Raw genomic sequence first — 16,015 nt, 5'->3', positions numbered from 1 at the left:
ATTGAATCTGAGTTTGAGTATGCCTTTAGATCTAACTACCAGGTTATAGGAACTAAAAGACTGATGAATTTGTGAAATAGCACATCTGGGAGATAACTAGCAAAATCAAAACTCTCGAAATTTCTCCAACACAAATGGCTTGACTTCTTCAACAAATAGATTAGACGAAGAAGAAAAGAAATGGAAAGAGAACCCTAAAGATTGTGTGTGTATGTGTCTGACTCTTGGGACCCCATAGACTGTAGCCTGCCAGACTCCTCTGCCCATGGGATTTTCCAGGCAAGAAGACTGGTGTGGGTTATCACTTCCTCCTCCAGGGGATCTTCCCAACCCAGGGGTTGAACCCACATTTCCTGTGTCTCCTGCATTGGCAGGTGGGTTCTTTACTGCTAGTGCCATCACCAGTGCCAGCTGGGGAGCCCACTAAAGATTAAAAGACACTTAAGAAATATATCAAAGGAGAGGACCCAGAGTGGGTCCTGATTCAATGGTACAGTAGAGACAGAAAACATCAGCCCGTCCCCCCACATCTGGGCCGTGGTCTGACCCACCCAGCCAGCCCGTCATCTGGTTCTGCTGGACATAACCATCTTGGTGACCGTCAGCGTGCAGCGAGGTCAGTCTGAGACCATGATAAAGTAAGACAGAAACATGATCATTGTGAAACCCACGGATACCAAATGTTTCCCTGTTTCAGCTAAAATGTGTGATTTCTAATTTTTTTTTTTTTTTTTACAAATTTTTGTTGTTGTTGTGGAATGGATTTGAGATTTTCCCCCCATGAGAATCCTTGTTGTAGTTTAGTCGTTCAGTTGTGTCTGACTCTTTGTCACCACATGGACTGCAGCACGCCAGGATTCCTTGTCCTCCAACGTTTCCTGGAGTTTGCTCAAACTCATGTCCATTGGGTCAATGATGGCAACCAACCATCTCATCCTCTGTCACCCCCTTCTCCTCCTGCCCTCAATCTTTCCCAGCATCAAGATATTTCCCAATGAGTCAGCTCTTCACATCAGGTGGCCAAAGTTTTGGAGCTTCAGCTTTAGCATCAGTCCTTCCAGTAAATATTCAGGGTTGATTTCCTTAAGGATTGACTTGTTTGATCTCTTGAGAGTCCTTGATTTCACGCAGTCATGGGAGGAGAGAGTTGGAGACTGTTCTTTAGGGCCCTTTATGTTTCTGCATCTTTTGTGGATAAGGTCTACCATTTGTTCTGGATTATTTTTTCAAGGATGTTTACACAGTGAACAGATGGGGAATACAGAGATCTATGTTTCTCTCAGGAACAAAATGCCATTTTATTTATAGCCCCAGAAGGTGGAGATAGTATTCCCCTTTCTTCCCTGCTGCCCATTATACGAGATTTCAGTTCTATCAGTTTGGAGAGGAGGGAAGGCCACCGATGAAGGACTTGTAACCTCACATGGCAGTTTTAGAGTTTCTGACCAGGATGTAGAGAGGAGTCTAGCAGAGCAGAAGTTGGTAATTACATATGCTTGGCTGTCCTGTTCTTACCTGTGGAACAGCTCGCCTCTGGTTCAACTGAGCTCCACCCCACCACTCACTGATCTCTTATGAGTCTCTCCTCTTTTTAATTCCTTTTTGTGCCTGAAAATATAACATCTCTGACATCACATGCACCTTTCATAGTGAGAAACAGTGATCTGTGTTTACCTGGAGAATTCTGATAATCGTCTGTGACCTTCCCTTAGGCCCTACATTCCCACGTAGAAAACAGGGATGAGGTGACTTCCCTGGTGGTCGAGTGGTTAGGACATCGCCTTCCAGTGCAGGGGGTGTGGGTTCAATCCCCAGGCAGGGAGCTAAGATCCCACATGCCTTGCGGTCAAAAAACCAAAACATAAAGCAGAAGCAGTATTGTAACAAATTCAAGAAAGACTTTAAAAATGCTCCGCATGAAGTAAAATCTTAAAAATAAAAAGAGGAATGGAACACATTTCAGCTCGGGGTCTCCTCTCGGGAAGGTAACCTGGACGCCTAACAGCTTCCTTGGGTCCCTCTTTCTGTCCCAGTTTCTCTCTCTGTCTTCCCCTCTCTCTTCCATCATTTGTTTAAAGAGCAACTGAATCATATATTTTCAGGATAGCTTTAAATGTGTGACGTACTCAGAGTAATGCAAAAGAAATGCCGCAACGTCTGTTCCTGCACCCAGGGCATGGCCACAGTGGAGTAGTTTCCAGCTGTAGACTCAGTGCCCAGAATTAATTATTCATGGAAAGCATCCTTTCTCCATGGTTAGGACTATAAATGGGTTTACAGTCTTCTCTCTGGGAAATGCTCTATATCAAAGATCGTGTGTATAATACCTTAGGAATCAAGGCCCCCAAAGTGAAAAAAATTATAGGTGTCACATACATAAAAGGATTAAGGACATTTTCAGAAAAAGCACAATGTGTACAAGGGAGAGAGAGGAGAGAAAAAAAAGAGAAATCCATAGTTAAAATGTTTATTTTCTTCATTTTTAAAATTTTAGAGTATATTCTCTTAGAATGGTTTTTGCAGGATGGTAAAAAATAGATTTTCAGTTGGCTCAGTGGTAAAAAATCCACCTGCTAATGCAGGAGACACAGGTTCGATCTCTGGGTTGGGAAGATCCCCTGGAGGAGGAAACGGCAACCCACTCCAGAATTCTTGCCTGGAAAATCCCCTGGACAGAGGAGCCTGGCAGGCTCCAGTCTATGGGGTCGCAAAGAGTCAGACATGAATGAGTGACAGCACAATAATAGACTACTCCATACAAAATATTTTGGCATTGGGTAATAGCCTGAAAACTGCCTGTCCCAATGTGTACATGCATGAATACAAATGTTGCATATAGCTGTGTTGCAGATTTTATTTCAGTTCGTTTGTCATGCATTTGATTTGTACATTCATTGCTTATTCCAATTTTGAATAATGTTAACTAACGTATATTTAGTTATAGCAGAAATATTTGTATTCTATTTTTCCTTTTCCACAGTATTGCCCTAAGGACTGTTTAAAAACTGATCTTGTCTGATGTTTCAAGTATTTCTTAACTAATATTCAGATTAAATATTTTTCTAAGCATTTTATTTTATTTTAATTTTTATTGGAGTGTAGTTGATTTACAATGTTGTATTAGTTTCAGATGAACAGCAAACTGAATCAGTTTATACTCCACTTTTTTTTAGATTCTGGGTGTTCTTTGGAAGGAATGATGCTAAAGCTGAAACAACAGTACTTTGGCCACCTCATGCGAAGAGTTGACTCATTGGAAAAGACTCTGATGCTGGGAGGGATTGGGGGCCGGAGGAGAAGGGGACGACAGAGGATGAGATGGCTGGATGGCATCACTGACTCGATGGATGTGAGTCTGAGTGAACTCCGGGAGTTGGTGATGGACAGGGAGGCCTGGCATGCTGCGATTCATGGGGTCGCAAGAGTCGGACACAAGTGAGCGACTGAACTGACAGAGTGCTGAGTAGAGTTCCCTGTGCTGTACATAGGCCCTTGTTAGTTTTGTATTTTATATAAGGCAGTGTATATATATCAATCCCAATCTCCCAATTTATTATCCCCTCACTCCCTGGTAACCGACCATGAGTTTGTTTTTACATCTGTGACTCTATTTCTGATTTGTAAATAAGCTCATTTGTGCCCTCCCTTTCCTTTTCGGATACCTCATGTACACAGTACCATGTGATGTTTGTCTTTCTCTGCCTGACTTACTTACTTCAGTATGATAATGTCTATGTCCATCTATTCTAAGCATTTTAAAGTTTTCAAAAATCATTGTAATTAAAGGGCTTCTGTGAATGAATACATGTGGCATAATATGAATCTAAAATTTATAGTTAGTAACTGTTCTGTTTATATGAACCTAGATCAAGAAATGTATTTACATCGGGCAATATAAAATTAACTGAAATTCAAGATTATTTTCCTTATATGATTCATTCTAATGTTGTAACTTTGGCCTCAAATAAAAACAATGTGAGTGGATACTGGATAAAATTCAGGTCTTTTCTATGAAATATTTTTGCTGAGTATTTTGAACTCACCACAAGTTGATGCATTTTAATACAGTATAAAAATTTCTGCTTTTAAATACTTCATTAGTTTTACTTCATATTAAACATCCTATATATTGTAAGGAATAGGTTATATAGTTGACAAGTTTTCATTTGTACCACGTATGTGATAATTCAGTCTAAATGTACAAATGTAAAAGTACATTATTGTCAGTATTACAAAAGTCTTTGGTTCAGTGTTATACCCTTTAACCTGCAAATATTTAAGAATTTTGCCAAAAATAATGTTAAGCTTTAGTCTGTAAATATTAGATAATGGTTTAATCCTGGAAGAAACATTACACACAAGGCACTGTTTTAAATAAGAGCCCTATATAAGTATCATTTGAATCATCAGTATTGACACAGGAGAAAAAAGTCTCTAAGCTCATCTAGATCATTTCTACTTTTCACTTATTTAGTGTTTTAAAAAGCTGGTGAGAGGCACATAACATAAAGTTTACCATCTTAACTATTTTTAGTGTACAGTTCAGTCTAGGGTTAAGTATATTCAAAATGGTTGTCCAATCCAGCCACAGATCGTTTGATGTTGCAAGCTAAAACTCTATACCCATTAAATAGGAAAGGTCCCTATTTTCTCATCTCCCCAGCCCTTGCAAACTACAAGTCTACTCTCTGTTTCTATGTGTAAGATGACTCTAAATGCCAAATGTAACTGGAATTTACAGTATTTACCATTTTGTTACTGGCTTATTTCATCCAGTATAATGTTCTCAAGGTTCATCTGTGTTGTAGCCAGGTCAGAATTTCCTTTCTTTTTTAAGGCTGAGTAATATTGAAATGTATGTATTAGACCCCATTTTCTTTATCCTTTCTTTTGTTAATGGGCATTGGGTGGTTTCTACCTTTTGTCTAAAGTGAATAATGCAACCTGCCTGCCTGCTTAGTTGCTCAGTAAGTCAGACTCTGTGACCCTGGTGGGCTCTAACCCGCCAGGCTCCTCTGTCCATGAGGATTCTGCAGGAAAGAATACTGGAGTGGGTTGCCATGACCTCCTCCAAGGGATCTTCCCCACCTTCCCAACCCAGGGATGGAACCCAGGTCACCTGCACTGCAAGTGGGTTCTTTAAGGTCTGAACCACCTGGGAGCTGGTTTACATGAATCTGTAACAATTTCTGTCTGCAATAGCCAGCCTCTTCTAGTCTTAGGCTTGAGGCCTGAAGGCTGAATCTAGGGACCCCCAGGCCTCTGCCCTCTCTCAGCCTAAACTGTCAGTTCTATCAGGGAGCTAAAGACCACTTTGCATTTAACCACCTTAGTTAATTAGTCTCCTCATATTTACCAGTATATCTTTTACTTATCTTCTCCTTCTTCCAAGAAAGCTCACTACTTAGCTGTCAATGATTCCCTTAATCTTGAACCTGTCAAAAATGCACATTTTATAAGATAATTTGTCTTGAGACATGAAACTTTAAAAAATAAATGTAGCCAAGGAAAAAAATCAAGAGAGCCAGTGTATGTATTTTGTTTCTAAAGTCCTTAAGGTGCTGCTGCTGCCAAGTCGCTTCAGTCGTGTCCGACTCTGTGCGACCCCATGTACTGCAGCCTACCAGGCTTCTCTGTCCATGGGATTCTCCAGGCAAGAACACTGGAGTGGGTTGCCATTTCCTTCTCCAATGCATGAAAGTGGAAAGTAAAAGTGAAGTCACTCGGTCGTGTCTGACTCTTAGCGACCCCATGGACTGCAGCCCACCAGGCTCCTCCATCCATGGGATTTTCCGGGCAACAGTACTGGAGTGAGGTGCCATTGCCTTCTCCCAAAGTCCTTAAGGTAAAAGTCCCATTTATAAATTTTACACTTTTTCAGCTACATCAACAACTTATTAATACATTTTGTAGAATGCCAGGTTATTTGACATTAAGTTGATCATTTTCTATTCCAACATTAATGCTAATTAGTGATTTATTTGCACTCTCATATGCATTCATTGGGTAAGCACCTGTTCTGTAAGCTGTTGACTCCTAATGACCATCTTTAAAAATTGGGACTAAGAGATTTTGTCATCAAAATAATGATTTCCTGTAATGTGTTGTCCTAATACAAAAATCAGGATGAGAAATAAAAACTCTGGACATTGAAATGATTCCGAGGTAATGTGAGCCCATCAACAAGGCTGGTGATAGAGGGATATGACCGTCTTCCAAGGAAATCAGATGCCATGTGCATCAAATCAGCAGGTTACATGAAATCACCTCTGAATCCAAGGGATTTCAAATTCACTGAGGCAATTTTAGAAAACTCAAAGTTATATTAATAAATAACAAACAAAATCAAAGCCAGGATGCTTGAAAAAGGGAGAAATTGATCTTTAGCTGGTGAAAAAGTATAAAATTCAAGGAATGTGTATGTTCAGCTGCTCAGTCATACCGAACACTTTCAACCCCATGGACTGTAGCCCCCCAAGCTCCTCTGTCGATGGGAGTCTCCAGGTAAGAATACTGGGGAGAGTTGCCATGCTCTCCTCCAGGGGATCTTCCCGGATCAGGGTTTGAGCCTGTATCTTCTGTGTTTCCTGTGTTGGCATGTGGATTCTTACCACTAGCACTGCCTGGGAAGCCCAGAATTCAGGCAGGACAAGAAACAAAAAAAGACAAACCTTAAGATCCCACATACCAGCACAGATATCAAATCTGAGGAATAAAATCTCCACCCTTTGAAAGCACTTTTTTTTTTTTCTTTTTAAAATTGTATTATTTTTGGCTGTGCTGGGTCTGTGTTGCTGTATGCAGGCTGTCTCTAGTTGCAGAGAGTGGGGGCTGCCCTTCATTGCGGAGCACAGGCTCCAGGCATGTGGGCTCAGTAGCTGTGGCACACGGGCTTAGTCGCTTTGCAGCGTGTGGAATCTTCCTGGACCAGGGATCCAACCCTTGTCCCCTGAATTGGCAGGAGGATTCCTAACCACTGGATGACCAGGGAAGTCCCTGGAAGCACTTTCAATTCTGCATTTCTCTGGGCTGAGAAAAACCTGGTGTAATTCACACATACATGCTACAAACCATTGTGTCCTTTAGTTTCTCTGCAGCATCTCTTGGCATTACCGGGTGGCAATATTATATGGTTCGAGTTATAGGGACCCGCAATCTCAAATTATCCTGTGTGTGAGTGATTGACTAATGTCACCCGATAACTGAAAACATCCATAAAGACCTGTGGGGTTTGGCTTGACTTCATCACAAATAAAGACAAATTGGATAGAATCCCTCTCAACAGTTAGGGTGAGAAAAATGCTATGTCAAAATTTCAATTTAGATGAGACCAGAGCTAAATTAAATATCTGGGAATTGGAGCTGTTCCCAAGGCTCACAAGACCCTCAGTTCCTGACAATATTCTTGTTCTGCAGCATAGGAGGAGCCATGCAGGAAACGAGCTGTCTGCCCTTGTTGAGGAAAATTGACCTGCTCAAGGTACGTCCTCCCAAGGAATTGCTTCATTTCTTGATAATACTATTGCAAAATGAAAAGGAGAGGGATCATATGAGATACTATCTTGGCTTAGAATTGAAAAAAAGAAAATATGAAGAGGACCAAAAATGTGTCTCATGTCCTTGAATGAAAGGAACCAGTAGAGTAAGTAGCAAAATATGACAAGTTAAATGTACGGAAATGAATAGTAATAGTATATACATTTATTGAGTGCTTATCATTTCTATTCTAAGATATATTCATGTGCCAATTTAGTAAATCCTCATTTTTTACTGATGAGAACAATAATACTCATAAGTCAGAAAGGTTAAGAAATTTGCCCTTTAATCTTACAATTGTACATTAAAGGGAGTCTGAATATTGTAAGAACTCAATAAATATCTGTGATTGTACATCAGAAGTGAAAACCGAACATGAAAGTCGCTCAGTCCTGTCCAACTCTTTGTGACCCCATGGACTCTACAGTCCATGGGATTCTCCAGGCCAGAATACTGGAGTGGGTAGCCTTTCCCTTCTCCAGGGGATCTTCCCAACCCAGGGATCAAACCCAGGTCTCCTACTTTGCAGGCGGATTCTTTACCAACTGAGTCACAAGAGCAGCCTGATTATAGGTCAAGAGGAAAAGAAAAAGTTGAACCCAAATGTATCCAGTAGGAATCTTTCACATACAAGGGAATTTAATGCAGGGAATTGGGTGTTTACAGTAATATGTATGATTATTATAGAAGACCTGTAAAATTGAGAAAAGTGGAAAGAAGGGAAGAAACTCAATAAAAATATACCACTCAAAGTCAGTCACTGTTTTTTGTGTTTTTAAATAGCTCCCCTGCTTTATTTATTTATTTTTAGGTAGGGGTACAACTGCTTAATAATATTTTGCTGGTTTCTGTTGTACAACGAAGATGATCAGATATATATATATATATACACATATATATGTGTTTTCTCTCCCTCTTGGGCCTCCCTCCCAACCCCACACCCATCAATCACCACTAATAAGCCAGACAGAGAAAGACAGATACTGGGTGGTATTAATTCTATGAAAATTGAAAAAAAAGTCAAATTCATAGGAACAGAGTAGCATGGTGGTTGCCAGCAAGCTGGGGTTGGGGGAAAAAGGAAGAGGTTGTTAAGAGGGTAGAAACTTTTGGTTACAAGCTGACTGTGGCCTGAGGATCTAATATAGAACATGGTCACTGTGGTTGACAGCATTGTGTTGTGTAATTGAAATGCGCTGAGACAGTAGAGCTTAAATATTCTCACCAAATACATACACGCTGATGGATATGTTAAGCCAACATTTAAGTACGTCAAATCATCAACTTTTATACTTTAAATGTCTTACAGTTTTATTTGTCAGTTATACCGACTCAGTGGACATAAGCTTCCCTAGTAGCTCAGCTGGTAAAGAATCCACCTACAATGCAGAAGACCTGGGTTCAATTCCTGGTTTGGGAAGATCTGCTGAAAAAGAGATAGGCTACCCTCTGTAGTATTCTTGGGCTTCCCTGTTGGCTCAGCTGGTAAAGAATCCGCCTGCAGTGTGGGAAACCTGGGTTCGATCCCTGAGTTGGGAAGATTTCGTGGAGAAGGGACCGGCTACCCACTCCAGTATTCTGGCCTGGAGAATTCCATGGACTGTACAGTCCATGGGGTTTCAAAGAGTCGGACATGACTGAGCAACTTTCACATTCACTTTCAATGGACATGAGTTTGAACAAACTAGGAGATAGTGAAGGATAGGGGAACCTGGTGTGTTGCAGTCCACGGGGGTCATAAAGAGTCACACTACTTAGCAACTGAACAACAACAATTGCAATAAAGCTGAGGGAAAAAAAATCCCTGCTCACATTTTCCTTTATCTTTTGTGCTTCTATTTAGAGCCTACATGTTCTTTTAAATCTTAACACTGAAATTTCCCATGTTCTTACCTTATTGTTTTAAACATGCAGTCACTTTTCCATATTGTTGGTTTACATGATTACAGGTGTGACTATTATAAATAATATATAATGAATATTTTGTGAATAAGTGTATTCTGAAGCTACAGTTTTCCTTAGAAGAAATTCCAAGACCTGAAACCAGTGCTTCATAGGGTAGAAGCCTGTTGAAGTGAAAGGCTATATAAACTTATGTCATTAGAATAGACTGAAAACCTGTCTTCATCAGCTGTGGAAGCCAAAGCGTTTGGAGGAGCCACGGAGACTTGAATGGCCATAAAATTCGTTCTCTTCTTTGTTGAAGGAGAACTGAGCCCAGCTCTCACCATCAGATCACCAAACTGCCGGCACCTCCCCCTTCTCTCCTGATAAAGAGAACAAACTCTATGGGCACGCATGTCAGACCAGCCTCTCCCCTTGTGCCCTGATCCTGTCCTTCCTCATCTGCTCACAAACGTGGCTCTGTAGCCGTCCCGTCTCCTCCTTGCATCTTCATCTTTGGTCTTTCACTAAGTCATTCAGTCTTGAAGCCGAAAACATTAGGATATCCCTTTTTAAAATTGCAGTATAGCCAATTAATGACATTGTGGGGAAGTGGAAGCAATGACAGATTTTATTTTCTTGGGCTCCAAAATCACTGCAAATGGTGACTGCAGTCATGAAGTTAAAAGATGCTTGTTCCTTGGAAGGAAAGCAATGACAAACCTAGATAGCATATTAAAAAGCAAAGACATTACTTTTCCAACAAATGGCAAATGTCCGTCTAGTCAAAGCTATGGTTTTTCCAGTAGCCATGTATGAATGTGAGAGTTGGACCATAAAGAAGGCTGAGCAGTGAAGAATTGATGCTTTCAAATTGTGGTGTTGGAGAAGACTCGAGAGTGTTGGAGATCAAACCAGTCAATTCCAAAGAAAATCAACCCTGAATATTCATTGGAAGAACTGATGCTAAAACTGAAGTTCCAATACTTTGGCCACCTGATGCAGAGAGTCAACTCATTGGAAAAGATTCTGATGCTGGGAAAAATTGAGGGCAGGAGGACAAGGGGGTGACAGAGGATGAGATGTTTGGATGGCATCACCAACTCAATGGACATGAATCTGAGCAAACTCCAGGAGATAGTGAAGGACAGGAGAGCCTGGTGTGCTGCGGTCCATTGGGGTAGCAACTAAACAACAGCAAATGCTGTGATGGTTACAGGTGGACAGCAAAGGGATTCAGCCATTCATATACATGAATCCATTCTCCCCCAAACTCCCTTTCCATCCAGGCTGCCACAACACTTAGGAGAGTTCCCTGTGCTATACGGTAGGTCTTTGTTGTTTATCCATTTTAAATATAGCAGTGTGTATATGTCACTCCCAAACTCCCTAAATATCCCTCCTCCCCATCCCCACCCCCAGCCACACATTTCTTCTCTAAGTCTGTGAGTCAGTTTCTGTTTTGTAAATAAGTTCATTTGTATAATTTATTTTTTATTTTTTGCCACTTTATTTTTTTAATTGAAGGATAATTGCTTTACAAAATTTTGTGGTTTTCTGTCGTTCATCAACAAGAATCAGCCATCAGTACACCCATGTCCCCTCCCTCACATCTCTCTCCCAACCCCACCCTTCTAGATTGTCACAGAGCCCCTGTTTGAGTTCCCTGAGTCATACAGAGAATTCCCATTGGCTATATCTTACATATAGTATTGTAAATTTCCCTGTTACTCTCTCCATGCATCTCACCCTCTTCCTCCTCTCCTCCTTCCCGAAGCCATGGTACATATACACAATGTATCATTTCTTTTTAGACTCCATATGTAAGGGATGTCATACAGTATTTCTCTTTATCTAATATCCCTTTTCTTAAAAAGCAAACTTCTTTGACTCACACCCTCCTCCAGCTTCTGTCTGCTGATTGACCCTATGTTTTGGCAGGATTTGACGGGGGCATTGTCTAGACTTGTGTCTCCATCTCCTCCCATCTTTTCTAGATGCACGTTTTCTGTTCCTTCATTCAGGATAGTCCTGGGGGTCTGTATGCAAAGAATTGTGCTAGAACCCTGCTCTTTTACCTTTTGAAACAGGCAGGAACTCTATTTGAGAGAGATTCTTCTGTTAGGACAAAGATTCAGATGTTGGCAAAGTGATGTCTCTGCTTTTTAATAGGCCGTCTATTGGGGAAGGAAATGGCATCCCACCCCAGTGTTCTTGCCTGGAGAATCTCAGGGACGGGGGAGCCTGGTGGGCCGCCGTCTGTGGGGTGCACAGAGTCGGACATGACTGAAGCGGCTTAGCAGCAGCAGCAGCAGGTTTATCATAGTTTTTCTTCCAAGGAGCATCTTTTAATTTTGTGACTAGCAGTCACTTTCTGCAATCATTTTGGAGCCCAAGAAAGTAAAATCTGTCCCAGGGCATAATTTTGAAGTTCACTGACAGAGAAGAGGAAATGGGTTCTGAGGCAGACAGGTCTGATGGTGAGCAGAAAGCATTGTCCATGCACACTTGCAAGGTTATTTCTAAGATTCTTACTTTGCCGATAACAGCCAAGAAGGTGGGGCTCATGAGAAAAGATCTGGGTCTTGGAAAAATGTCTGAAGTGATGAGAGCCCTTTGCTTGAATGAGAAACTGGATCGGGCCCTATGAGATATCACGCAGCAGTCCTCTTGGGGGAATGGGGAAAATGATCCAATAGGTCTTTTCTATCTTTGCTTTCCATGACCTCTGGCTGCTAACTTCTTTTTTTCTCGTTATGTCAGAATGAATTGCCTATTTACCACTGAACTCTAGACAGGACTTTTTCTCCCTCAGCAAGACAACAACCTAGCATTTGCGACAGACAGTTCATTTCAACTTAATGTGCTAAGGCATCATTTTAAAGTGGGTAATAGTATTTCCAGGATATTTTGCTTACTTGCTGGATATATAGTCCCCTCTCTTGTCAAGCCAGAGCTCCCCCCAATTTTAGAAGACATTCCGAGGATAATGTAAGATACATTTGCAAATTGGAAAGTCAAATGAAGTCATCTGGCCTATCCAACAACTTCCAGAGCAAGGTCATTTTTTAGTATTAGAATCTGTTCAGGTTTTGTTTTTTTTTTCCCCATTACAATGAAAACTGAAAAACACTGTATGACTGCATTTATATTCTGCAGAATTGCATGCATTTCTCTTTCTCAGGCAGAAGGAATAGAAGCTGGTTTAAATTTCTTAGCAAGAAATAAACAGTGTTTCTTGGAGTTTTATATGTATATGTACACACATGTACATACATAGATACGTGAATGTATATATCATCCAGTACCTAAGAATAAATGAAAGTACCTCATTTATAATTTATTTTTTTAAAAGCACTGTTTCCTGCACAGTCTTGATTAAATAAGGCAATAAATCATATGTTTGAAATCTGCCAAGTGTCTGCCAAGGTACAGGTTGGCTCAGAGAGTGACGAGAACAGAATCGTGGTGTTTTATAGTCTGTCGCTGGCGTGACAAGTAGTGATAAAGGGCCGCATTAGGTCTTCTCTACTGATAGTCCAGCCACACATTTTCTCCTGTAATTCTTTTGTTTGGCCCTGTTTATCTTCATTTGAATGGGCTGCATCTCCGTGAGTGCCCTCAACGATAGATATTTTCCCTGCTAATGATGCGTCTCCTTGGCCCCAGGGTTTTTCACACTGGATGGAGTTCTCCCACGGAGGGACCCCAGTCAGTCAGTGTGTTGCAAATGGTGCTGGACAGGACGTTGATTTTTTTCCCCCGACTCTCAGTGGACAGACAAGCCCTGCATTGCTAGAGTTATTGAGTCTCCACTCCCAGGAGAGATTTACTTTTTCTAATGACTTTATAAAGATCATTTAGCCTGCAAATTCTGCCTGTCTCTCAAAATCTGTGTTACCTCCCTGGCTTCGAATCTGAGACTGCCCTTTATACCTATTTCATGAGAGTGAGAATAAACTAAGACAAATGAAATGCTATTAAGCAGTAATTAATACCACTAAAAATTAACAAGGTAAGGCCAGGACTAGAAATACTGTGCTGCTCTTGGAACGATCTATGAGCAAATGAAATGTGACACCAAGACGGTGCAAGGCAATGATACGGTGAGTGCTGAGGACACAGGCACGGTCCTCAGAGGTTTGCAGCTCACAGCCTCAGCAGGAGGCAGTCAGTTTTCAGATAGGAAGATACCTAATATGTCAGAATGTTGTTGTCGTTACATGCTAAGTCATATCTGACTCTTTGCGACCCCATGGACTGTAGCCTGCCAGGTTCCTCTGTCCATGGGGTTCTCCAGGCAAGAATACTGGAGTGTGTTACCATTTCCTCCTCTAATACATCAGAATAGGGCTCATTTGCCAAAGAATTGATGCTTTTGAACTGTGGTGTTGAAGAAGACTCTTGAGAGTCCCTTGGACTGTAAGGAGATCCAACCAGTCCATTCTGAAGGAGATCAGCCCTGGGATTTCTTTGGAAGTAATGATGCTAAAGCTGAAACTCCAGTACTTGGGCACCTCATGAGAAGAGTTGACTCATTGGAAAAGACTCTGATGCTGAGAGGGATTGGGCGCAGGAGCAGAAGGGGACGACAGAGGATGGGATGGCTGGATGGCATCACTGACTCAATGGACATGAGTCTGAGTGAACTCCGGGAGTTAGTGATGGACAGGGAGGCCTGGCGTGCTGCAATTCATGGGGTTGCAAAGAGTTGGACATGACTGAGCAACTGAACTGAACTGATTGATGGTTTTTTGAGTAGTGGTAAAAGGGTTCTGAAAAAGGCAGGATCCTGGAACTTGAATCGGTTGAGTAAAATTTATAGAGATGAAGAGGAGGAAGGGAAGGCCAAGTTGCGGAATGGAGTAATACCAAGCCAGGACCTAAGTCATCCTGAGAAGGCCCTTTACTACAGAAACACACCCTGTAGTGAAACAACTGACTAACCAATCAACCAAACGGCAACAACCCCTGTGTGGGAAGGTCCTTGCAGAAAAAATGCTGACCTATGCAATTATGTGAATCCAGAGGAAACTAAGGGCACTGAAACAGGCTATAATCTGCATCTTCTCTTTTTTTCCTCCTTTAGTGACAGTGATTTCTTAAGTATTTTCATTTGCATATTGATATTTTGGGGGTCTGGGGGTAATACATGCACAGGCAAACTGTTTAATACAAAGGGGTGTATTTTGTAAAATAAACATCTCATACCTCTGGTACTCTGTTTTTACTTACCAGAAATACCCCCTGTTACTAGTTTATCTATATTTCTAGGGTATGTTTTAAGTATATGGAATTATATTTTATATATATATATATGTGTGTGTGTGTGTGTGTGTGTGTGTGTGTGTATCTATTTTGGAGAAGGAAATGGCAACCCACTTCAGTATTCTTGCCTAGGAAATTCCATGGACAGAGGAGCCTCGTGGACTGCAGTCCATGGAGTTGCAAAGAGTACGACATGACTGAGTGACTAACACTTTCACTTTTCACAGCTCCTGCTACATATAAGAGGAACATTTGTTTTTTTTTTGTCGTAGTTAAGAAGTGGAAAGACACTGTGGTGTGAAAGAAGAATTTAAGAAATAATAATTAGATTAGTATTTCAGTGGTGGGCCCTTCATTCATTGGGCGTTAGTTTGAAAAGCTGTCTTAGGCAAGGTGGTGATAGACACTGTAGTGCAGAATTAAACAAGGAGTTTATCTGGTGCACAATAAGAACAGCCATGAGTTCTAAGCATAGGTTTCCTGTAGTATTAGCGATAAAGAAGTGATGAGAACTTAAATCAGAGTTATGACATTTTGAAGAAACAATCAGCAAATAAAATGTCAGAGAACTCCTCATTGTTTGTTAACGAGACCCAGAGAGAACAGAAGACTTGTCTGTAGTCCTATAACCAGTCATGTGTGTGGGTGCTAAGTTGCTTCAGTCGTGTCCAACTCTTTGCAACCCCATGGACTATAGCCTGCCAGGCTCCTCTGTCCATGGGGTTCTCCAGGCAAGAATACTGGAGTGGGCTGCCATTCCCTTCTCCAGGGGATCTTCCCAACTCAGGGATCGAACCTGGGTCTCCTGCATTGCACCAGTGGAATTCTGACCCTTCATTACTTTTCACTCTTTTATACTCTTTTCAGATGAAATATGCAGACTTAAGTCTTTTCCACATTAAGGACTGTGCACACCCCAGAAAACTGTGCCCTTCTAGAACCTCTCTCCACCTGCTTTTAGGTTTGCTGCTTGTTAAACCAGTCACTGAGGTTAGGGATATGCCTCTGAGAGTTTTAGAAAGAATCAGTGCCTTCGGAATGAATGTTAGAGCACTTGTGGGCAGAAGAGTTGACTGACTCAGTTTGAATCAAAACCAAATAAAATGCAAAATAAGAACAAAATAATCTCAAGCAGATACATATTATGTTAAAGAATATTATAAACTAGAGGCAAGAAAATCCTTTTTCTTTGATGACATGATATCTAAATTGATTAAACATGTCCCTAAAACAGGAGGGAAGAAAAATATTGTACCCATGGGGCCAGAAGGTGAATGGTGATGCTATATTCTATGTGAAATTGACCAAACCTTCACATTTTGCAAAC

The 16,015-nt window shown here is 41.1% G+C and overlaps 1 long non-coding RNA gene across 8 annotated transcripts in view; it reads left to right on the top strand.

The window, feature by feature from the left end:
* Window positions 1–16,015, top strand: part of LOC147366558 (uncharacterized) — a 357,719-nt gene that overhangs the window by 212,101 nt on the left and 129,603 nt on the right. For 7 of the 8 annotated variants that reach the window (XR_015169365.1, XR_015169364.1, XR_015169369.1 and 4 more), the window contains one exon: window positions 3,174–3,983. This is a non-coding gene — a long non-coding RNA (uncharacterized LOC147366558). Of the gene's footprint in view, window positions 1–3,173; window positions 3,984–7,416; window positions 7,481–16,015 lie in introns of those variants that run through there. The other variant, XR_015169363.1, reaches the window with a different exon arrangement.

Source organism: Bos grunniens, chromosome 8 (assembly GCF_055505025.1).
Source record: "Bos grunniens cultivar Pamir isolate PY7600 chromosome 8, Bosgru_T2T1.0, whole genome shotgun sequence".
NCBI classification, from domain to species: Eukaryota; Metazoa; Chordata; class Mammalia; order Artiodactyla; family Bovidae; genus Bos; species Bos grunniens.
This window is presented reverse-complemented; position numbering and strand designations above follow the sequence as displayed.